The 25,600-nt window shown below is 35.8% G+C and overlaps 1 pseudogene across 1 annotated transcript in view; it reads left to right on the forward strand.

The window, feature by feature from the left end:
- The window catches only part of LOC148108451 (large ribosomal subunit protein uL6 pseudogene), a 24,356-nt pseudogene extending 10,556 nt beyond the window's left edge, over positions 1-13,800 (forward strand). The window contains exons 1-2 of the transcript XR_015727579.1: positions 1-11,680; positions 12,109-13,800. The exon at positions 1-11,680 is cut by the window's left edge and continues 10,556 nt beyond it. The product of XR_015727579.1 is annotated as a large ribosomal subunit protein uL6 pseudogene (transcript). The remainder of the gene's footprint in view (positions 11,681-12,108) is intronic.
- The last annotated feature ends 11,800 nt before the right edge of the window (positions 13,801-25,600 follow it).

The following is a 25,600-nucleotide window of genomic DNA, read 5'->3' on the forward strand; positions in this document are numbered from 1 at the left end:
AAAGGTTTCAGGACTACTTCCAAACATAAAAGGAAGAAAGAGCTATAATCCCGTGTGGCCAAAACTTTCCCTGCTTCTCACTGGTATAAAGTGTCATTACAGATGACTGGTCCTGTCCAACCCAACAACTGACACTTGTCTCCAGGGGCTAGAATTGCATGCTTACACTGTTTCTGTGCAGTTCACATTGTTGATCCTTGCACAAAAGTCCAATTCATTTTAGCTTTCACCCTCTCTCCTTTTTCTTAATTATAGTCTCAAAAGCATAACTTACGGGACCACTGTTATTGGGTCTAGAAAAGCTGGCAAGGTTAGGTACATATCATGCAGAAACCACCCATCCATCCCTCCTCAACCCTGAGCAACAACAACAAAAATACCAGGCACTACTGTTGAGCCTGAATCACCAGTCTAAATCCCCTCTCACGGTAATCTTATTTCTGGTATTTTCTTGTCCTTTTCTGCACACACAGTAGTTTTGGGGGTCACGCTGAACCAAATATCAAGGTCTCTCTACTTTTAAGTTTTGAAAAAGAAGGATTGGTATAGGTCACTGCATTTTCACAAATGTCCTGGGTCCTTCAGTAAAGAAATCAGTCATCATAGTGACTAGCTTGGTGTCCCAAACCATAGGTGAGGGACTTCCTTTCCTCAACCCACAAAAGCTTCTTTGTCTCAAGCAAATAGGCACCAATTTATGTTAACACTACAGTTATGTTAAAACTGTGTTTCTTTGGTTTATTTCTTGATTTACACAGTGTGGGAATAGAATGCATCTTCTGCCTGGATAAAGAGCAACTCGGAAAGTCAAAAAATACAACTGACCAAGAAATATTAACACCATCAATGCCATTATTAATTTGATAAATTCAAATTAAGAAGAAATCAATATTATATCTTCATTTATAGAGCAAGAAAAAGAACACCCATTTTGATGGCTATAGCAAAAAGTAAAGTACCAGCTACAGCTTTGGAAATATAAGTATATATTCTTTATTAAAAGCAACTTGGCTCTATGCTAGGTATTTTAAAGATCTTCCCTTTCACCACCACATGTTGCCTTTTGGCCCAGAATTCCCATTTCAAGCATCTTATTCCATAGGAAAACAAAAAAGAAACGTGAAAGATGTATATATTAAGTATAGTCATTACAAGTGTCCTTTATGATAACAAGACATTGAAACTTCCTGAAGGGGCAAGAAAGATCAATGAAGATATATAGTAGCTTACTAGAAAAATCCTTGTGATAATTTTTATTAATTAATTGTGAGAAACAACTGTAAAAGAATCTTATTTTAATATTGAACAAATTTATATCTCTATATTAGACTGAACTATGTCAGATGGTCATTTTAATAAGTCAACAATGATTAAATATCAGTAATTTCAAATTATTCACTCTAATATTTATATCCATCTGTGTTTGAATTATCTATTTATACAGTCATATTTTATACACACATACTTCTGGATTATTATGGGTCAAATGTTAGCGGTGGTTATCTTTGGGTATCGAAATTTCAGATGAATGTTTTTATTTTTCCTTATGCTTATCTGTGATGTTATTAGAATAATTGTTTTAAAACAATGGAAGAAACTAATTGAAAATGTAAAGAAAAACATATTAAAGTATTCCCCCCCAAAAAGGTATTCTCAGAGGATTAAATACAAATTTTAGAAACTGAGTTAAAATGGCTATTAAGCAAATGAATAACTGTTCAATCTCAAAAGTTATGACAACTTGAAATCAGACTTTTTGCCCCAAAACAATAAATTATTTTGAAAACAGATGACTTTATTTTTTTAAATAAAATAAATGCTTTTACATACTGCTGCTGTTCACAGAATTTTCATGAATAATAAATGGCAGTAGATATTTAAAGCCTAAAAGATGTGAATAGCCTTTCATTCAATGCTTCCAGCTCAATTAAGTTCCAAATAAATCTAATTCATTAACTTAAAACATATTTCAGAGGACATAATTTAAAGCTTAATTAGACTTATTTTGTGAAGTTTTCTTTTTATGATTTACAGAAATAGGAACACATTTAATTTTTTTCCTTTTTTTTCCTTTTTCTTCCTCTTTTCCTTTAATGACCATTTATGAAATGACAACTATGACCAGGTAAAGTGAAAGATTCATAAGGACATGATCCAGATTATTCCAGGAAACAGCTAAAAAAATAAAATGGTCAGAGAACAACTCAACCAAATTCCTAGCCTGTCTAATAGTCAGTAGTAAGCAGAGTAAGCGGTCAGCACCAAACTTTGAAAATGAACTGGGTGACTGTTGCTTTAAGGTATTGTGAATGAAAAAGAAATAGATCAAAAATATCATTGTCAACCATGTCACTCCTGATTTATTATTTCATATTCTGTCCTTATCGGTAGGATTCTCCTAGAGTCCTAGCTTTCGTCTTAGACCAGATGGTGATGACAGTGAATGGGATGGTGGTGAATTCTCTTCAGAGACACTTTTTAATTCTTGTTATTCTATGTCACTCCAGCTTTTCAGAGGGGTACACTGCAGCAGAACCAGACATGGCTAGGAGTAAATGATTATAAGCCTTTAGAATTTTTTATTCTTTAATTATTACTTATTATCTAATCATAGGACAGTTAGAAGTGTGCATTTAGTTTTCAAATATTTAGAGGTTTCCTTTCTTTTATTTCTTTTATTATAATCTTATTTCTTTGTGGGTAGATAAGATGCTTAGTATCATTTCAACCCTAGAATATGGTCTATCATGTTAACTGTACTTTGTGCACTTGGAAAGAATGAATATGCTGATATTGTTAGGTGAAATATTTTATAATTGTCAATTACATCATTTGCTCATATAATGTATATCCTTCCTATTCCCTTCAGCCTGAATGACTTCCTTAAAACTTCTAGTACAAAGCTGCTGAGAAAGCATTCTCTCACTCTTTCTCCCACTGGAAAATATTTTCATTTTCCTTTAATTTTTGAAGGATATTTTGAAAGAAATTTTGAAATGTATCTTCTGGTTTCTATTGATTTTGATGAAAGGTCATCAATCATTCATACCATTTCCCCCATGTCTTTTAAAGTGTTCATTTTAAATCTCTACTTTGAAAGGTTTTTTTTTTTTGGCTTGATTGTCAACAGTTTATTATGATTTGCCTGTGGGTTGTTTTATTTGTATTTATTCTGCTTGACATTGAAGAACTTCTTAAATCTGTAAATGTATGCCTTTCATCAAACTGAGAGAAATTTTGTCCACTGATCTTCAGATATATTTTCCCTCCTATTCTAGGAGTAAATTCACATGGGTATTTAAACCTTTATTTTAAAGGGTTAGCTTGACTAAATGGGAACCACAAATTCTGCCTCTCTGTTGTCAACAGTGGCTGAAATATGCCTTTAGTTCCTTTGGCCTTATCTGGCATGCCCTTATGTACCATCCTAGTCTTTGGATCTGCCAGAAATTTGGCCAGAGTTTATACGCAGAATTTTGTCCTGCTCTCCCATGGTTTTCTTTCCTGTACTTCTTTCTCTCTCTAATTTTCTCAATTCAGTTGTAGGCATGACATCTATCTTGTCATCCCTCAAAAGGGTAAGCATGCAGTTTTTCTGGCTGTCTTACACACTGAATGTAAGACTAACTTTCTTAGATCCACACAAGGGTCTCCAAAGATAAAATAAAATAATGTTTGTTTTCTTTAGTTGGTTGATGAGTACGTGTTTATTCACATTTTCATGTATATTATTTTGTGTATATTTATGAGTTAGTGTATCTTAAGGGTACTTTATCAGGTTGGGTGTTTTTAATTTCTAGACAACAGTCAATAATAGAGTGTTCAACTGGAAAGAAATAATTTTAGAGTTGGAAGGAATCTTTGCCATCACCCAGTCTGGCTATACAAAAAATAATACCTAGGTCACAGAGGGATCTTTCCAAATGATACATTGTCATTTTGTAAAATTGGTATGTAAAAACATCCTGAAAATCACCCAAATTCTTACTATTAAACAAAAATACATGCGTATTCTAAATAGTCTTAAATGTATTTTATTTTATATTATTTTAGGCAACAAATCCGTTTTAAAGACTAAATATTTCCAGAACACGACAGTTTATTACTGCAAAATGATAGCTATTCATTGTGAATTGGAAGGTTACAAATCTACAATTTATAGTTAAACTTGGATAAAAGAGTTGGTTGTCTGTCAGAAAATATTTTTATTCTCACTAGCAACAGACTAGATTTAAAATGCTTCCTTATCATTTTTCACGTGTCTTGTAACTATGGGGTTCTCTTGCTAAGCAGTGCCCTCTGGGTATTATTCATCAGTTTTCCATTTGATTGCACTCCTGTGATTCTTCAATAACCTTGAAATAAAACTCATATCCCAGGATACACTCCTTACTAGCCCCTTCCAGAAAAAACCTACAATAAAAGGAATTGGAACAATTTGGAAGACTTTTGATATGCTAATGATATGTACTCTGAAGTTTATAGGGACCATTCAGCATGGAGACTCAATCCTATTCAGACAGACTCCACTTACACAAGCCTCCTTGGTATTTATTCTCACACTTTCAGTAAAGAACTGGGACAATTAATGCAAAAAAAGGATAAATCCCAGGTCTTATCATTAACTTTGCCACTTTTGTTCCTAGTTCTTTATTATCTTTCATAGAAATGATAGAGTAACTTCCAAATTGAATAATTTAGAGGATTCATGATGTATACATCCTCTCCTGAGCCCAGATCATTATTGATCAAGTATTACTTTACCCAAGTTTTTCAGTAAAGATGAACCTAGGTTACTTGCTATTGTAATTATGATATGTCTCACAGTCAATGAAATATTATTTTATAAGGCATTGTAGATAACTTACTTTCAAATATTAACAGGTGACTGATTGAACTTCTGCAACTAGCAGTAAAAGTATTCATTTTTTTTTTAATGAATGATATTGGTTTTGTGCTAAAAGTTCATGAAAAACTATGGTAGCCTTTGGTGGCAGCTGCAATACCAAAAACAGGTGTTCTGGCTCTGGCTCCAGCTCTGGCTCTGCCAACAGAACTGCCCCTAGCTTCTCCTTCAGGAAATTCAGCTCCTTCTTATGCAGGGCAGTGGTAAGGCAGCAGGCTGCATAGGACAAGAACGACCCTTACCCAGATTTGTGTCCAGAATCTCTACCACAGTGCATCACACATCAGTCCTCAAGGCAGATGGTGACATAGGTCATTCCTGACTGCAGTCCTTCTCACAGGAAGAACCACTAGCAATGATTTGTAGACAAGATACCATTATGAAACTCTCAGAACCTGGAGATGAAGCTGCAGCACCCCTCTGGACCCCAGAAATGGAGGAGAAAAGCATTAGAAGTGGGTAAGAGGAGAGGCTACATCCTGACCTCATCACCATCCCCAAGGCTGGCACATTGTCACACCAAGTGGGGCCCCCTAGCTGTAGGTTGTCCACTGGCAAAAGAGAGCCCAAGATATGTATCCAGCTTCCCCGCATTGTGAGCTGCTTCCCAGTAGGCTCACTCAGGTTTTGCCTTGCCGAGATCACTGGAAAATCTGTGGGGCTCGATAAATGGTAATCAGGGAAAGAGACAAGACTTAAGAGAAACCAGTATTCAGATCATGGTGGACGGCATTCTTGCTTGTAGTGGTACCAGCCAGTGACTCCGCCCACCTATTGATTTCAAGAGAAATCAATAAGAGGAGGAAAGCTGGAAAATTCACAAATACATGGAAATTAAACTACACAATACTGAAATGACAATTGATCAAAGAAGTAATTTAAGAAAGGATATAAAAATATATCTTGAGACAAACGAACTGGAACACAACATACAAAAACAATAGATGCATCAAAAACAGTTGTAAAAGGAAGGTTATATCTATAAGTGACGACATTAAGAAAAAAAAAGAAAGATCTCAAGTAAACAGCCTAACATTACATCTCAAGGAACTAGAAAAAGAAGAAATTAAGCCCAAATGTAGTAGATGGAAGAAAATAATAAAAGATTTGTATAGAAATAAATGAGAGAATAGTAAACAATAGAAAAGAGTAACAGGGCTAAGTTACAAGTATACTAATACTAATACCGTCTTTGAAAGATAAGCAAAATTGACAAACCTTTAGCTAAACTTACCAAGAAAAAATAGAAGGCTCAAATAAATAAAAGCAGATATGAAAGAAAAGAAATTCACAATCGATGCCACAGAAATACAAAGGATTATGAGACACTACTGTAAAGGATACACCAATGAATTGATCAACCTAGAAGAAATAGATATATTTCTAAAAATATACAACCTACTTCATGAAGAAATGTAAAATCTGAATAGACCAAAAATAAGTAAGAAGGTTGAATTAGTTATAAAAACACTCCTAATAAAGAAACGCCCAAATCCAGATGGTTTCACTGGTGAATTCCATCAAATATTTGAAGAAGAATTAACACCAGTCTTTCTCAAACTCTTCCAAAAAACAGAAGAGGAGGGAATACTCCCAAACTCATTTTACCAAGCCGGCATAACCCTGATACCAAAGTCAGATAAGGACACTGTAAGAAAACTATAGGTCAATATCCTGAATATAGATGCAAAAATTCTCAACAAAATACTAGGAACTGAATTCAACAGCATATTAAAAGGATCACACACCATGATCAATTGGATTCATCCTTGGGATACAGGGATGGTCAAATACGCGAAAATCAATAAATTGATACACGATATTAATAGAATGAATAAAAAATAAAAAATAGAATGATTATCTCAATAGATACAGAAAAAACCTTTGACAAAATTCAATTTCTTTCCTGATAAAAACTCTAAACAAATTGGGTATAGAAAGAATGTACAACATAATAAAGTCTGTATACGACAAGCCCACAGCTAACATCATACTCAATGGTGAGATTGAGAGCTTTACTTCTAAGAGCAGGAACAAGACAAAGGGTGCCCACTCTCACCACTCCTATTCAACATAGTATTAGTCAGAAGCAATCAGGCAAAATTAAGAAGTGAAAGGAAGGAGTAAAACTGTCTCTGTTTGTAGATGACATGATTTTACATATAGAAAACCTTAAAGACTCCAGTAAAAACTGCTGGAAATAATCAATGAATTCAGTAAAGTTGCACAATATAAAATCAACATACAGAAGTCTGTTGCATTTCTATACACTAACAATGAAATTTCTGAGAAAAGAAATAAAGAAAATGATCTCCTCACAATAGCACTGAAAATAGTAAAATACTTAGGAATAAATTTAACCAAGCTGGTGAAAGATCCATACACTGAAAACTAGAAAACACTTATGAAAGAAATTGAAAGAGACATGCATAAATGGTAAGATTTATCATGTTCATGGATTGGAAGAATTAATATTGTTAAAATGTTCATATTACCCAAACTCAGTCACACCTCAAGAAACCTGGGGAAAAAAATAAAAACACAAAGTGCAAATTATTAAAAAGGCAATGAAAGCTTGGAGAAAATAATTATGTGAGAGAGCATTAGGATAAATCTCTTCTAGTTAGAATGATCTGATTACTTTGAAATCTTGTCTTTATCCTGGATATCCATGCTTGAGTTCACTTCTCATAAAAACCAAGTAAGCTCTGGTTTTATCAACCCATTTACAGATAGCGGCTTTAAACTCCAGAGAAACTACAAAAATAAATGGTAAGTGAACAAGCACACAACCACTGGAAGACACTGGAGACTGATCCAAGGTTAGCAGAACTTTCAAAGAAAGGATGAGGGAATGGCTTGGTGAGTTGGTTGTTCTCACCACTTCTAGCCAAGATGGCAGGCTTCACCTGTACTGCACATGGCTACCACAAGGACAAGAGAAACTTCACTGGAAAGTGAACAAGGAAACTGGGAAAGGGGAGTGTAAGAGATTGGGGCACAAATTCTATGCATTAACTCTGCCTAAATACCTGGCCAACCCTAAACACAAATGCCAAGGACAGAGTCTTAGTAGCATATGCGAAGACACAATAGCTGAACGAAGTTGGCCTGCTAGTCAAATCTCTGACTTTCAATCTGAGAACAATCAAGTTAATTACCTACTAAAAACAAACAAAGCAGAAAGTCTCTTTGGGGTAAAATAACAGAACCCAGATTCCCACAAAATATTTTCCCAAAGTACACGATACATCTAAAATTCTTAATACATGAAGAAATAAGGAGATGAGACCTAAATTCAGTACTAAAGACGATTATATGAGACTGGCCATGAGAAGATGCAGATTTTGGAATTAGGAGACTAGGATTTGGGAGATTTATTATTTATTTGAAAATGAGAGAATAAGAGCGAGAGCGTGTATGGGAGCAGGGGGAGGGGCAGAGGAAGAGGGAGACAAGCTGACTCCACGCTGACTGCGAAGCCCAGTGCGGACTAGATCTCACAACCCTGAGATCATGACCTGAGCTGAAATCGAGAGTCTGCCACTTAACCAACTGAGACACCCAGATGCCCTGAGACCTCCAAGGATTATAAAGCAGCTATTATAACCATGCTTTGTGACATATAAGAAAATTATTCTGTAATATTTTAAAAATAGAAAATTTCAGTCAATAAATAAAATTTAAAAAAGGCAATATTTGAAATTAAAAAAGACCAAACAAAATTGTCTGATATCGTTATAGCAGAAAGGACACAGCAAAAGATGTGAACCTGAAGACAGATACATAGAAATGATTGAAAAACTGAACAGAACATTAGTAATATTTGGGGGCAATGACATACACATATTTATAGTACCAGAGGGAAAAAAAGGAAGAATGGAACTGAAAAGATATTAGAAAAATAATCACTGAAATTTTCTCAAATTTATTGTAAGTTAAATTTTTATTCAGTGACTTCAGGAAACCTCAACCTGGTTAAATAAGGAAGAAAACTAGTTATAGACCCACCGTAGTCAAAACAAAGTAAATCAAAGATAAAGATAACATCTAAAAGCAGTGAGAGGAAAATGACACTGCATATCAACGGAACAATATTTCAAAGCATTCATGGTTTCAAAAATAATGGATTTTAGAGGCTATTGGACCAACATCTTTACAGTGATGAATGAAAAAAAAAAAAAGACACACAAAAACAAAAAACCCAAAGTGTCAACCCAGAATTCTATAAACCACTTCTAGCCTGAGGGTTGTCTCAGGAAAAAGAAACAGTTGTCTCACAGTTGTCTCAGGAAAAAAGAAATGAAGATATTGTATCATAAACAAAACCTGAGAAAATGCTCTCCAACTCATTTGAGCTACAAGAAATGTTAAAGGATGTACTTTAGGTGGAAAGTAAATGAAACAGATGGAAACATATATTCAAGAAGGTCTGAAAACCGTCAAAGATACTATTGCCTTTTGCCGCATCGACTGTGAGAATGAAGACCATTCTCAGCCATCAGGCTGCTGACATTCCGGAAAATGTCAACTTCACTCTGAAGGGACGCACTGTTATTGTGAAGGGCCCCAGAGGAACCCTCTAGAGGGACTTCAGTCACATCAGCGCAGAGCTGTCTCCTTGGAAAGAAAAAGAAGAGGCTCTGAGTTGACAAATGGTGGGAAATAACAAAGAACTGGCTACTGTCCACAAGATCTGCAGTCACGTACATAACATGGTCAAGGGCATTACACTGAGCTTCTGTTACCAGATGAGTCTGTCTATGTTCACTTCCCCATCAACGTTATTTTATTCAGGAGAATTGTTCTCTTGTTGAAATCTGAAATTTGTTGGGTGAAAAATATATCTGCAGGGCTCGGATGAGACCAGGTGTTGCTTGTCCAGTGTTTCAAGCCCAGAAGGATGAGTTAATTCTTGAAGGAAATGACCTTGAACTTGTATCAAACTCAGCTGCTTGGATTCAGTAAATCACAGCAGTTAAAAATAAGGATATCAGAAAATTTTCAAATGGTATATATTTCTGGAAAAGGAACAGTTCACAGGCCAATGAATAAGACCTAAGATGCCAGATGATTTTTCAGACTTAGTTGTGATATTTCAAAGATGCAATTAAAGCTGTATTGATTTGGGGCTTTTTCTTAAATATATAATATATAATATAATATATATATTATATATATATATATATATTTACACACACACACAAAATAAACTGCTATTGCATCTGCCTTCTTAATGTACTGGAATTCATATAATAATAAAATTAAAATGTGATATATTTAACTGCATACAACTAAAAAAAATAATTGCATAGCAAAACCACCAAAACCATAGGCAAAGAAAAATGGAAAATGAGAATATAAATTACTATATCACTGATAAAAGACTAATACCCCAGTAACAGGGAACTTCTAAAAATGTGAGAAAAATATACAAAAAACCCATCCTCCACAACAATGGATTAAAAAACATAGATAATTTATTTAAAACATTTAAAAGTGATTTGAAAATATGGAAATATGTTCAAAATCATTCATAATCAAAAGACGCACACAAAACCTAGCACACCTATCAGAATGGCAAAAATTAAGAACTACAACAACACACTCTGCTAGCAAGAGTATAGAGAAATGTGAAGTCCTACATATCTAGTAGGAAATGGATATTGGTAAAATCCTCGTTGAGGAGAATTTTGAAATTTCTAACCAAACTAGATAGATGTTAACATTTTGATCCTGCCATCCAAATTCTAGGAATTTACCCTCGAGACACATCTCATTCAGTAGAAAAATACATGTGTGTTTTTAAGCATGTCCTACATTCTTTTATATTTATCAGAATCTCCAAACTATTTTACATTCTGTATTTTCTTATGTAAAAGTAAAAACAAATACCTACCCAGAAATTTGAAAATAGATCTGAATGAAGGAAAGTAGCCCTTAGAAAGAAACATGTATTTGTGACACTAGCCTATGTTTATAACAAGCCTGGGATTTATTGTTCTGTCAGAAGAATGGTCACAACGTAAATGATTTCTTTAGACATTTCTTTTCCTAAAACTTCATTTACTCATCTCTGTTTCTACATACCTTTCCTCGTTTTCATACAGGTCTTCATAGGTGAGGCGGAGTTTTGGGTCTCTGGTAAGAGACACACCTGCGGATTTTACTGGCCTCCCTTACAGCTGTGTGTTGTCGGAACTTACACGGTTGTGTTTCAGGGCCTTGGGCTTCCCGGTTCTGCACGGTGTGGCGAGGAAGCTCTCTGCTTGAGGGATTGTTTGTTTCCATCCGGATCATCCTGGGGCAAGGTGAACCCTGGGTCCCTAGGGGTGGGAGGAAAGACTTCATTGTGTTGGCCATAAAGTGGCTTCGTGTGAACATTCCCTAACCAGAAAGGAAGGGGGTGTCACGTTGAGCCAGGCTGTCTCTAAAGAAGGGTCTCCTCCGAGATTCCGAGGCGGGTTTCTCGTTTTCCCAAGGGTCCCGATGTCCTCTTACTAAGTTCTGCCCGGGCCCACCCGGCGGTGGCAGGTCTAGGCAGGCCCACCCAGTTTCCCGGGGCAGAGTCGCAGGCTCTGCCGGGGCCTCAAGTGCGGGCACTAGGGGTCCCATGCCACAGATGGGTACCCCTCCCCACAGCGGTGCTGTCCCCGAGGGGGTCACAGCGGAGGCAGCAGTGGCAGGAAGAACATGAGCGGACGAGCCCTGCGCACACATGAAGCGGCTTTCTGCGGAGCTCCCGGAATTTGCTGGCAACCTCTGGAGGCGGAGGTAAATTCAGGGCACTTGAACCATGGCATCTGAATAAACCAGTAATATGGATATAAAGACGCGGTGTGATGCTATTATTGTCCACATTTGAGAAATGGGGTGATGGAGGCACGAGAACGGATTACTTGGGGTTGCTTACTGTGCACCCTTCACATTTCTTTAAACCCAATAAAACAAATAAATATCATATATAATATATATGACATATGTATATACTATAATAAAACATGTTTTAAGAGTGAGATTATGAATTATTATTAATATTATCATAGTCATGAGACATTCTCTGAAAAATAAATCAGTAAAAATTGAGAAACCAAGAGAGGTAGCAGGTGCGCTGTGGCTGCAGGGAGGTCCCCTCCCCTTGCGCAACACACGCGTCTGCACACCTGTGCGGAGTGCATTCAGTATGATTCCTGTTTTGTTAGCTGACGGAGAGGAGAACGGAAAAGGAAAAGAGAAGAGGTGGAGAATCCAAGAGAAAAAAATGGAGAACTGAGCTCCAGTGTGGCGAAGGCCGACCGACCTTCAGTCACAACAAGGGGAGAGGCGTGGAAGGAGACCGGCCACCAAGCTGTCACTCTCACTATCCTCCTGGAGAACAGCCGACATCCAGAGTCAGCCTGTCATCTGTCGAGCGTCATGTTGGCACAGGCAGGCTCTCATCTGTGCCCCACGCATGCCGCCCTGCTCTCCTCTTGCACCTGGAAGCCCGTGGCCCTTCCTGACTGGAGGAAACAGCACTGAAGGTCTGGGACACACCTGCGGCCACAGGCCATTAGGCTTAGGACTTGGACACATTGAGAGCTGTTTGCGACGGCAAGAAACATCCTTTCCATCTGACAAAGGCAGAAATAAAAATATAGTTTGAAGATGTTCTTTGAGCCAGGAGAATAGAAATAGAACACCCATTAACCTATTTTGCACATTGGGTGTCTTTCTGTTAGAATTTTTAGGACCTCGTGCTGCTAATCACAATGTCCATAGAAGTCCAATTCAAATCTATAGGGTTTGGGGGTATTTTTAAGGTTTCCTTTTTTTCTGAAATTAACCACCAAATTTTAAAAAGTACCAGACTTCAGTTAGATTTCTATAAAATTTTGTCTGGGTTCTACCCAGCATACCAGATGGTCAAAACCATTTTTTTGTCTTAACTTTGTTTCTAATGCTTTAGTTATCACTCCCAGCTTGCTGCCATCTACAAATCTTAGAGCCATGCCCTTGTCTGTCTTCCTCCCGGTTATTAATTAAATTTTTAACAAGACAGGGCTCACGCCAACACACTGTGAGACTTCTCTAAAGACTACTCCACTTTGTAGTTTGATATTTATTAACATTCTTAGGGCATCTAGCTCCAACACAAGTTGATTTTTTCTGTGAAAAACTATTAATCTTTCTAGTTTTTTTCCCTTATCTTTAATATGGAATGGATTTTGCACTGTATTTCTCAAGCCATCTGTGGTACAGGACAGTTTGCTTTTTCACTTTCTAAATGTCCATGATCTACGTTTTTGTAAAATACAATGAAATATGAAATATAAAAAATAAAGTTGCTGGAAAAATTGAATATAAAAGAGAAATGAAACAGAAACAATTTTATTATTAGACCTAACAGACATAAAATCACATTCCAATAATCAAATCAAGCACACGATATGAAAAAAAAGATTGCAAAAACTATGCACATTATTCACTGAAATCATGGATGGAGGCAATTAGTATTGGAAATATTACAGTTTTTGCTTTTTTGTTGTTCTCTAACCTTAACCAAAGACTGAGTGAAGTTATAATCCTCACACTAAACTCCCATGAGCACATTTTAAATCAGTTTCATATATATCGATAGTGTTTTTAATGTGACAGAGGAACTTGCATTTTGTTTGTCGATTCATCTTAATTTAGATGGGATAAATGACAATGTCTCTCAGAGAAGTTAATGTCTATCTTAACCTCTGTGCTTTGATTTCATAGCACTTGTAGGGGAAAAGCCAGTCTTAGAGCGGTACCCAGACAGGACTGAAAGAAAAGAATTTGAGGTAAATCAATAACCTTACAGAATTCTTTTTTTATCTAACATAAAGTGATTTTTTTTTTTTGAGAGAGAGTGTGCATGCACTAGAGCAAGGGGTGGATGGGTGGGGGGTGGCTGGGCAGCGGGAAAAGGAGACTCTTAAGTGAGCGCCATGCTCAGCACGGAGCCCAACCTGGGGCTCCATCTCACAACCCCAAGGTCATGACCTGAGCTGAAATCAAGAGTCTGACGCTCCACTGAGTGAGCCACCTAGATGCCCCAGTGATTTTGTATTTTTAAAATTTATCCTCAATCCCTCATCAGTAGTGAGTTCCAAATATTAATCTTGTATATTTTAAATTATACTTCAATAAAAGAAATGGATTTCGTGTTTTTCTGATGTGGATCTTTGTTGGGAAAATAAAATTCAAAATATTCTATTAAATTTGTGTTTGGTGATAATTTTTCACAAGTGTGCAGAATCAAGATGTATTGAAGTGAGTGTGTGTGTGTGTGTGTGTGTTTCCTTCTAGGCATGGAAATATTAAGATGATTTTAAAAATTCAAGCATTCTGGTACAGGGCAAAACTGTATGTGGTGCCTTGATCATCTGGCAATACCAAACAGGGGATTCAAAAATAGCATTCTTTACTGTATTATCTTAACAAATTTGAAAATATGACTACATAACTGCAAGGAAATACTACTGTCATATTTATATGCAGATATTTAGGTTGACTCTCTCACGAACACATCATTAATATTCTCAGTTTGTTTCTGCACTTTAAAGAGATAATCTCCAGGGTGCTGACTGTCCCTGCGCTGAGTCACTAATGTATTTAGACTTCATGCTACGAGGAACTACTTCACATCTGGTATTAGAAAGTGTTCATGTTTCTTGCTTCTTTTGACAGTGCTTGGCAGAAGTTGTTAAATCATAATGTTTATTTAAACATTTTTTAAAAGACATGCTCAAATTGCTTTTATTTTCATGAAGTTTATTCATAAAATCATCTCATGCAGAAAACCAGAGGCTACATGAGTTATACAAATTACCTATCTATAAATTGTTGCTACTTGAATTTAAATCTTTTAATATGTGATGAGAAATGAAGCTTGTAATTGTGGAAATCGTCATAACATCATGCCTAAATAATAGAACATTTCTGCTCATGAATGACTTTTGATTCTGTACAATATTCATTAAGCATCCAAGTAGAACTAGGGAGTTCCTTTTCTGTGTTCATAGAATTTGGGTCATACATGGATGTATAAGGTTATTTTGCTGCTGTAACATATTATACCATAAACGTGGTGTCCTAAAACAATATAAACTTACTCTCTTTCGATTATAGAGAAGTCTGAAATGAGTCTCACTGCGCTAAAATACAGGTGGTATTACAAAATAGAGTCCTCTATTTCTTTCTGGAGTGTCAAGGGGAGAATCTGTTTTCTTGCAATTTTCAGGCTTCTAGAGGCCGCCTATATTCTTTGGCTCACGTCCCCACTTCCTCATCTTCAAAGCCATCAACATTGGGTTATGTATTTCTCACATTGCCATCTCTCAACTTCTCCCTCCTCTGTCAGCCTTTTCTACTTTTAAGGATCCTTGTGAGAGAGATCTCACCTCTCCTGCCTTCTCTTGGTATTGAATAAGAGATTCTTTTTTGGCCCCCAACTTTGTCTCCTTACAGAAAACTTCTTCCATCTCCTCCCTCCCTGGGTGCCAGAGAAATAAAAATTTCAGTCTCTTTTTCATGCCAAACAGAAGGCAACATCAGCTAACTTCAAAACTTACACTTCACATCAGGGTCAGCCGAGAAAATAATTTATAAGACCATTTTATATTAATTAAGTTAGATATTGGGGCCATGAAAACAATCATGATACACACAGTCTCTATCCCCTAGGAAGCAAATTTTGAAATTTATATTGTTTTTACTGCTTATGGATTTTTGTAGTTATTGACCACTTATATCTCATTTCTGAATAATATGAAACAGTCAAATCTTCATAGTATGATAGGACATAGATAAAAAGAAACTAATATTTATCAAACATTACTTTTTTAGCAGTGTGATTTTTTTTTCTAAAAGAAAACTTTATGTACATAAAAATACTACCTACAACTATTAGAGATACAGATTACCATTGTTTTATTAACGTGACGTATCATAAACACGCTTCATTCAGTTTAGCTTTAAATTCAACTCAGAATCTCATTTGATACATTTCATTTATAACAGTAATTATATTCCCTCAGATACTTTAAATTGTATTTTTAAACTGAATATATATTATAATTGCATTGAATTATGTATGGATATAATATTACTTAGGTGTAGCCAGACAAAGATTCTTACAGACATTTGCATGTAATATAAGGAGTTTTGCACAGCTCAGGGAAGTCTCTTTCTGGCTCTGTGGATCACAGCACTCAAGTTACGCTTGAGCGTAATGGAAGAAAATAATTATGTGCAGGATGGTGTGCATACATTAGATGATTTAAGCTCTGCATGTTCAGTGAAGTATATATTGTTATTCTGTTTTCAAAAATTAGGAAAATGCCCTTGAAAACCTAAACAACTTATACCATGTCCTAAAGCCAATGAATGGTAGGCAGGGATAGAAGCCCGGGTTGATCTGGTACAAAGTCAAGATCCTCTCCAGTACAACATGGGGATTTGTTCTTTTAAGAGACACCACTGACATGTTGATTGAGATGCTATAACCTAGGCCCAGATTTTTTAGGAAGACAGAAAAAAATTCATCATCTGATGGGAGGTTTCTTGGATATAGGGAATGTTATAATACCATAATGGCTCTAGGGCAGAAAGGCTATTTGTTAAGCAGAGGAATGATGCAATTCATGTCAGTGTGGGTAATATTTGAGCTGCCCTGTGTAGAGGAAAGATCTGGATCTTAGGAGTTAGGCATTCCTAAAATATAGTACTTGTTTTATTTATTTGTAATATGACTTAGGAAAGTTACTTAACTATTTTGAGCCATATTTTCCTCATCTGTAAAGTGAGAATACTAGTATCTCCTAGTCAGTTTTATTGTAAGCAAGACTGACACAAAGGATACATTAAATAATGTGGGTGTGTGTTTGCATTGTTTGAAAACGTGTACTTTTATAATGTTAATGAAGTCCACAAATTACCTTTTTCAATATGTGCATTTACTTTTTTCTGTGTACTTCAATACAACAATTGCTATTAAACCTATTTTTAAACATAATTTTGCCCATTCTAGTCCTCTTAGAAAAAATGACAGTTTCCCTGTACACATATTTGGGGAAATTATGAAAGAAAGCCAGCCTAAGTCACTTAGAAAGTAAAAACACAAAATATGTTAAATTAAGCTTAATATTATTAATTTCAAGTACAGAATACTTACATCTTTTCAAGACTTAGCCTTTATTCAAGGACCAAGTCACTTTTGAACATCCAACATACCCATTCTTTCTTTTCCATAAATATATATTTTTTTCTTACTTGTTCTTTCCGTTTCTGAATGTCTAAAAATTTCATGTATGTCGATTTCAAGTTCTTAATCAAATGCACATTTAGGTAACACAACATACTTGTATTTTATTTTTTTAATGTGTGCCGATTTTTTTTTTTTCTCTTCAAGGCAAGTATTTAAAAGCATGGTAATTTTCCTCTAGGATAATGATGGTCACAGAGCAGGACAGTTTTGACTGACAGAGAAAATAATTTCTTCCACGCCAGCTGTATTTACGTAAACATGCAGCTTATGGTCCACTTTTCCCACCTAATCCACTCATTGGTTCTCCAAACCTCTTTTTATCCATAAAGGAGCACCATCTGGTTAGCACCCGACAGTAAAATCAAACTTTGCAGAACCCATGCAGAAAGCAATCCTTCATCCTCCCTTCTCCCAGTCAACAGCTGCTTTCCTCTACTCTGTGGAATGACATTTTGAAGGGACAAGTGGAAACCACAGTCGTAATTTGAACTAGGTTGAGCAATTTTGATGCTTGATGAAGGCATCTGTAATGAGGATTTCAAATCACCAGTATAATCAGTGTTTGCTTATGTTAAAATTCTATGTCTTAGGCACTGAATTTATATAGTTCTTGAAGATCATTTTCTTATGCTTTTCACTAGCTCAGTAAATGCCTCTTGTGTACTGGTAGTAGTGAGTGAAATTTTGGCTGGTTAAGGTTTGTATTGCATTACATTTCTGGAGAACTTGAGTCTTCTGAGCTATTGGAATTTGTTGGTTTATAAGTAAGAATACTCTTTGGCATGAGTAGTCACATACATCATCAAATATCTAGTATATAACCACAAGTTAAAGTGATAGCCTTTTTACAATGAAATAAATATGCTGTAATTCTGTTTATTTAACTCATATTAGGTAACTCCTAAAATGATAATTGTATTTCTCTTAAAATCTAACTATTTCTTCTCTGGGTTAACTCTTAATTTTTCCACATCTATGGTTGAGCAAATTAAATAAAAATCAAACATAGTAACAATTTATGAAGGATGAAAGATTAGGTTTTTTTCTTTTGTAAATGTGTATTTTTGAGAATCTAAGACAATTAATTTTCTAGAGTTGGAGGGATGTATATCTGTGTTTCTGCCTCTCCTCTAGAGATGCTGAACTTACTGGTAATAGTTTGGGGCAAATACATATATATTCAGCAATTCTATTTCCTTTCTCTGATCAGAACCACATCTCTGAACATCCCCAACTTCCATCAGAATAAAATGTGAGCAATGTGACTTGTGACTGGGTTTCAGACTATGAAGTATAGAGAGAAATAATCACCTGGGCCCTAAAGTGGCCTGCACAATCCTCATGTCTTCCCTCTCTCCTTCTTATCCTTGTAACTGTAAGTGAAGGACTTCAAATGGCAGAGCCACAGAATGGAAAAAACACTGAATTCCTGTCCCATGGGGAAAGCTACGGACTTGCATTGGTCTGTGGCATGAGCTAGAAAAACCACTGATCTGGGAGAGTGTTTGTTAAACAGCTGGCTCCAGGCTGTTTAGTATAACACGCACGTTCTTCGGTTGAGTCTCTTCTGAACGTCGAGATGACTGGGTGATTGCTTGTTGTTCAGTGATTATTATCAGCAAAATGGCAGAGAAGAAATATCTGCTGATGTGATGAAAATTGAATCCAACTTCTTATGACATAATTAATGGCTTTCTAAGGACTCCTCAGGAGGTTACAATGTAAGAAGTAGGCAGGCAACCCTCTTAAATAACTTAGTAGCAGTCACGATTAGACAGATTCTTTTTAAATTATAGAAGGAAGTAAAAATCTCTCCTTAAAAACACTACACATATCATACCAGATGTCAGGTAATTGCAGATAGATTTAACACCACAGTCCTGACATAATCAAAAAATAAATATTATTAAAATGCTGTTCATCAAATAAAAAGTCCGTCCCTCATCAAAGGTTGTCCAAGAGAAGCTGAGTCCCTCCCTGGCAACTAATTCCAACAGGGGTAGTTCAGTCCTGAAAAAAGATGAATTTTTCATTGGCACACACTTCCTACCTTTAAGTCATACCTGAGCTTTCCAGGTTGCTTGCTTATTCATCTTTCCTTCTTGAATTTTGTTAAAAGGATGAGTGTTCCATGCCGTCTTTTACCACCTGGAGGTTTTCTAATTATCCTCCAAGCCCCAAAGTAACTACCCTCTTCTGCGTGAAGCACTTCTGATTCCTGATCTCTGAGTAGTGCTGTGTGCTCTCTCCACTGTGCCATTAAAACAAATTGTAAGTGCCTTCTCAGCACTTACTACTTGCTGATATGATTTATGCCTGCCTTTCAGCCAGAGGTGTCTCCATTTATCCCTGGAACATGGAATATAGAAGAAGAAAATTTATTTGTTCTATTTATTTGCAGCTCAAATAAGGTTTGCCCATGATGGGACGGGATCACATTCAAGTAAAGTGTAGAAGGAAAAACTCTCTCTCTGTGTGTGTGTGTGTGTGTGTGTGTGTGTGTATGCTATACTTATAAAAATATATCACATATAGGTATATATGCATGTAATCTTTAAACAAACATTCATATTCTCCCCACCTAAAGTTTAAAAAGCTAATTTTGTATATCCTTTTCTGATTTTTAAGATAAACTTTTACAAACTAATGTTTTTCTTAAACATTACACAAGTTTCATTTCCTGACTCTTCTCCATATTCCCAGAGGCAATTTACTACTGTGAATTGATGTATACCTCCTTCCTTCCTTCCTTCCTTCCTTCCTTCCTTCCTTCCTTCCTTCCTTCCTTCCTTCCTTCCTTTCTTTTTTCTGGAGAATGAGAGAGAGAATCTTAAGCAGGCTCCCCACGCAGCAGAGAGCTGGATGCAAGGCTCAATCTCACAGCCCTGAGATCATGATCTGAGCTGAAAAAAAAGTCAGACACATTTTTAAGAGTGTATTCCATTAACTAGCATTTTCATTTCTGGTTATGTCTAAAAAAAAACAAACAAACATGTATTCATTTATACGTTTAGAATATATATTTTATATCAGAACATGTATAAAATGAACATACAGTATATATTTTTAACCATAAAGTAGCAAATATGTGTAGTCATAGAATAAAATATAGAACACTGCAGTATGTTAGATGAATGCCTCATTACACCACCATCTAAAACACACGCATACTGACCGTTAAACATATAACCATTATTATGATTCATGTTAAATCTTTCCTTTATCATTTTATTTTACTTTATCTTATTTTATTTTCTGCGTTTTTCCACATATGCATTCTTATTAATAACAAGGAATAGATCACTTCCTATTTCATAAGATAACTTTGAGGACTAAGTGACTTTTATAATACACTTAAAATTAGCTTCTGCATTTATAAGCCTTATACAAGTATTATTTGCAATTTTGTTGTTGATCTTCTTATTACTATTATTTAACATGTTTCCCTGAGCACTGTATGGAATTTCCTGAGGGCATATAGGCATACAATATCTGGATCTTAGGACATCAAACATATTCAACCACACTGGCTAAAACAAAACGTTACCAAAGACACATGCAGTAATTGGTAGTCTCACCAGCAACAAAGAAAGTATGTCTTAAATATGTCTTGTTCCATATCCTCACAATACTTGATATTGCCAGACTTTTTTACATTTGCCAAACTGAAGAGTATTGAAGTATATCTCATCAGGTATTTATTTGGACTCTCTTGGTGAGATTTTTTTTTTTTAAGATTTTATTTATTTATTTGACAGAGACAGAGACAGCCGGCGAGAGAGGGAACACAGGCAGAGGGAGTGGGAGAGGAAGAAGCAGGCTCTCGGCGGAGGAGTCTGATGTGGGGCTCGATCCCAGGACTCCAGGATCATGCCCTGAGCCGAAGGCAGATGCTTAGCCACTGTGCCACTCAGGTGCCCCTCTTGGTGAGATGTTTAACCATCTTTCCTTTCATATGTTCACGGTTGTCTGGGTTTACTCTTCTGTGAAGAACCTCTTCAAGACTTTGGACAATTTTGTTGTGTTATTAATATTGAGGCATAGAACTTCCTTATATATTTTGTACATAAATCTTGTGTCAGTTTAAGGATAGTGAATAACTTTTCTGAGTTTTTGTCTAGTATTTTTATACTCTTTATGGTGATATTTCATAAATATAAAATCTTAAGTTTCAGTACAGTTGATTTTATCGTTCCTTTTTGCACCTTCCATGCTTTGTTTCAAAAGTACTTTACTAATCTATTACATTTTTCAATATTTTAGAATTAGATATAAAAGAAGGGGGAAATCACAGAAAAAATTAATTATATGATGTAATAAGTAACACAGTTTTGAATAGCCATAATTATACATAATTCAACCACATAAACTTTTGTATTTTTTTATTGGATTTACTTATAGGAGGGTACACTATTCTAATGGATAACACTTATTGCCACACTTAGATCCATTGTTCTAGCATATTTTCATCCTAAAATTGCAAACAAAGGTAAGAAATAGGAAATTCTGGTGGTGAGGGAAATGTTGCAGATAACAAAAATGCACATTTTTTTACAAAGTAATTTTTGTTAAGATTTCAATGGTTTTTCTAATGCATCTTATTTAGTGGACAATTTGGGTCAACAAAACCTGGTTGGCTAATTAAAAATAAACTCGACTTAATTGACAGTGTCAGTGTGGATTTATTTCTAGGCTCTCCATTCTGTTCCACTGATATGTGTATGACCTATATGTCAAGACATAACTGTTGTGCTTACTTCTTATGAGAGCTTTGGGAATTAACTTTTACCTCGAGTTTTATAATTCCTCAATGTTAACAGATTTGACCTCTTTGGATTTTCAGCCGAGACTAGATGCCTAAAATGACAAAATACTACAAGGAAAGAGTCTTGTAATTTTCTGGCAGTTTCCCAGAATATAGTACAGGAAGTAAGACTCAAAAGTACATTCTATGAGGAGTCACTGAAGTGATAATTTTTCAGATGTTGCTAAGTGGCTCGGAAGACATGATGCATGTTCAAAAGGAAGGCAAAGAAGAAAAACACTCACTTCCATCCAGGGAGTAACTTGCCAAGTGATGCATCAGTTTGGGAATACAGCAGAGAAAAAAAATTGATTCACTCTTTGGAACTCCAAGAGCACTTGAGGTCATTTAGTGCAGGCATTTCCTTTTAGTCTCCTGTTACAAAAGCTCAAAAATGCATTTTATTAATACTAATATATTCTTATATCTTGCAGACACAATCCATATAGCATAAAATTAATATTCAGACTTGTATACTGTTTTACATGTTAACCTACATGACAGTCAATTTATTTCCTACAACTTCTGAATTTATATCAAGGCTTACTTTAAATTTTTAACAGTTTAGAATTTACATATTTCTTTCAGTTTCATTTTTCGCAGAGTTCCAGTACAAATTGATTATAGTATGAAATCTATTGATTGGGAATGACTAATTTTTTTAGCACTTAATGATTTCTGCTCTGAACTTTATTTGCATTTACCTGATATGATTTGCCTATGAAGTTCCTTTCGCAACTTAGTGTCACTTAGTGTCACTTAGTGTCTGGTTAAAGGGTCTCAGGAACTGGGATTTTGTTTGACGCCATCAGAGTCAGAGTTTCTTATTTGTCTCTTTGTTTGTTGTTTGACGAGAAGATTTATTTTACTTACAACCATTGTTATAGCTGGACTATTTATCACAGTTATGTAACCTATAATTTCTTTAGGTTTCCTTTGTTTTTATCCTTTGACGTAGACACTTCCTTTGCATTACTTTTTGTTTCCCCAATGTTTTGGAGGGTGAATATTATGTTTTAAATTCTACTGCGGTTCTCTTTTACTTTTTCAAATTGATTCTTTTTCTATTATTTATCAATTATCTGATTAAAAAGTGAGATTATAATTCTAGCAATCTGTGATAAACAGGATAGTACTTGACTTCTGAAAACTTCTTCAAAAGCAACATTCCTCTCATTTCTCGTCCTGTCATTATAATTTCAAATGTGGAATCTTGATTATTGTTTTTGAACTATTATTTGAATAGTATGTGTTTTTACAGGAAAAAAACTGACATTTTATGAAGTTTAGTAATCCTATTTTCCTGCAGTTATTTTCAATCACACCCATTTTAATTGATTTCAAAGCCCACAATATGTCCATTTGATAAGAACACACTTTTAAGTATTTTTTAAAGGATGAACACATTGATGGTGGATTTTGTGATCTCTCTTATATCTAAATCCTTACAATCATAAAATCTGTCATTCACTTTCACAGAAGAATAATTTATTGGCTGCTTAAAATTTTTCTTAGGTTATATTTTTCATGCAATTCAAGAGTTTTCTTAATTTTGTATGAACCAACTGATTTCTTATTTGTTAACTTCTTACCCAACATCTATTGACTTCTTTTTCCCCAATTTTACTGAGACAATTTTGTATTCAAAATTATTTGTTCTTCCCATATATTAGTCTGGGTTTCTGGAGGAAAATAGTATCAGTCACAAAAGGATTAACTATAAAAATAAAGGAACTGTTTACAAAGGGTTAAGGGAACCCAAAGAGAGAAGCCAAAGACAAGAAGGGATAGTGTTTGCCATACATCTCCGTGAGAGCTGAAGCCGTAGGAGAGAGCCACCTGACGTGAGCTGTGGCCTTTGCAGGCAGGATTCACCACTGCCAGCCAGGGGCCCACCCAGGAGAGTCAGGAAAATGGGTATTCCAGTCTCTCAGTCTCCTGCTGGCACCTGCCACCGCCCCATCTGACAAATGCCAAGATGCAAGGGAGCTTGCCGATATGGTCATTGTGGTCACAGAGGTCAGCAATCAGTGGTTGTGTGGTGTAGGTCTAATGAATGAGGGAGAAATCTAAGGAGAAAATCAGGGGGAACAAAAGATGTTTGTGCAAGTATTTTCCTTTGTTGATAAATGGTACCAACGCTCCTTGTTCCAGCTCTTTCCCCTTCACTCTTCTTTCCGTCTGGAAAGCAGTTGTGAACCAAGGTCTGTGGCAGGAACATTGTACAGCTGTACCAGGCCCAGGTTGACCATATTTGAATTTTTTTATATGAGAAAAAACCAAACTGGAACTTTATATTTAATATTCCTTGCTTTTCTACAGCTCCAATGCATGATGATTCTCCTAACCCTCTGTTTTCTGCCTTTGAAATAGCTCTTCTCATTTCCACTCCTATCTGACTTTTATTTTTCACCCTGTATAATGATAATCAGTTATTAACTAAACTTTTTTTATACTCTCCATTTTAAAATACCCTTTAAACTCTCTCCATTTTTTTATACTCTCCATTTTACCATTTAACTATGGATTAAGTTAATCTTCCCGAAACACCATTTCTACCATACCATCCCCCTGACAAAAATCTCAGTAATTATTCTTGTCCTATAGAATTAATTACAACGCACTCTAAGGACTTATATTATTTGATTTTGACCTACCTGTTAGATCTTATCTCTTCACACTTCCTATGGGTATTTGATATTCTGACACAGCCATTTTAATACCAAGCACATTTTGACATAATGAAGAGAAAATTTGGTTTTGCCAGGGAATAAATAGCTATATTCATATTCCTTTCTATCCTTTTTTTAAAAAGATTTTATTTATTTGCCAGGGAGAGAGAGAGAGAGAGAGAAAGAGAGACAGCACACAAGCAGGGGGAGCAGCAGGGAGAGGGAGAAGCAGGCTCCCCACTGAGCAGGGAGCCGGATGCGGGACTCGATCCCAGAACTCTGGGATCATGACCTGAGCCGAAGGCAGACGCTTAACCAACTGAGCCACCCAGGCATCCCACTAACCCACCCAGGCATCCCCCTTTCTATCCTTTTAAGTTACCAGGAGCAAAAGACACATTGTCACTTTACTCACAAGACACCCTGAGCCTTATACACCAATTTACCCCCTTTCCTTTAGGGACATCGCTGATGAACAGAGTTAGTACCCATTGACATGGCTCTTTCAATTTAAAAATGCTGAAATCCATGCCTGTACTTAAAAACAACAGTAACCTGTGCTAAGCTAGAATATTAATGAAATAAACTCTCAAATGAACATGTATTTTATGGTAACAGATGTGGATGTCACAGGGACCCCATAAAGGTCCTCTGTCACAGCTATATCAAAGTATGTGTTCTGTTCTGCATTACAAGAGAGTTTGTGGGGTCAATATGGGAAGTATTGTTTTGCTGTTCATTCTTTCGGGACACTGCTTTAGGAGAACTGTCAGTGTATTACTATTCACAAAACAGGTCATGGTTCTCGTTTCCAAATTGCTGCAAATGTGGCAATTCTTGAATAAATACAATTTATTACATTCTGAATGTATAAATTCGAGAAATCTAAAATATTAAAAACTAAAACACAGAATAAAAAGGCAATAAAGCTTGGATAAGAT

This window comes from Ursus americanus, chromosome 19 (genome assembly GCF_024610735.1).
Source record: "Ursus americanus isolate L20-20 chromosome 19, mUrsAme1.1.p, whole genome shotgun sequence".
In the NCBI taxonomy this organism is placed as follows: domain Eukaryota; kingdom Metazoa; phylum Chordata; class Mammalia; order Carnivora; family Ursidae; genus Ursus; species Ursus americanus.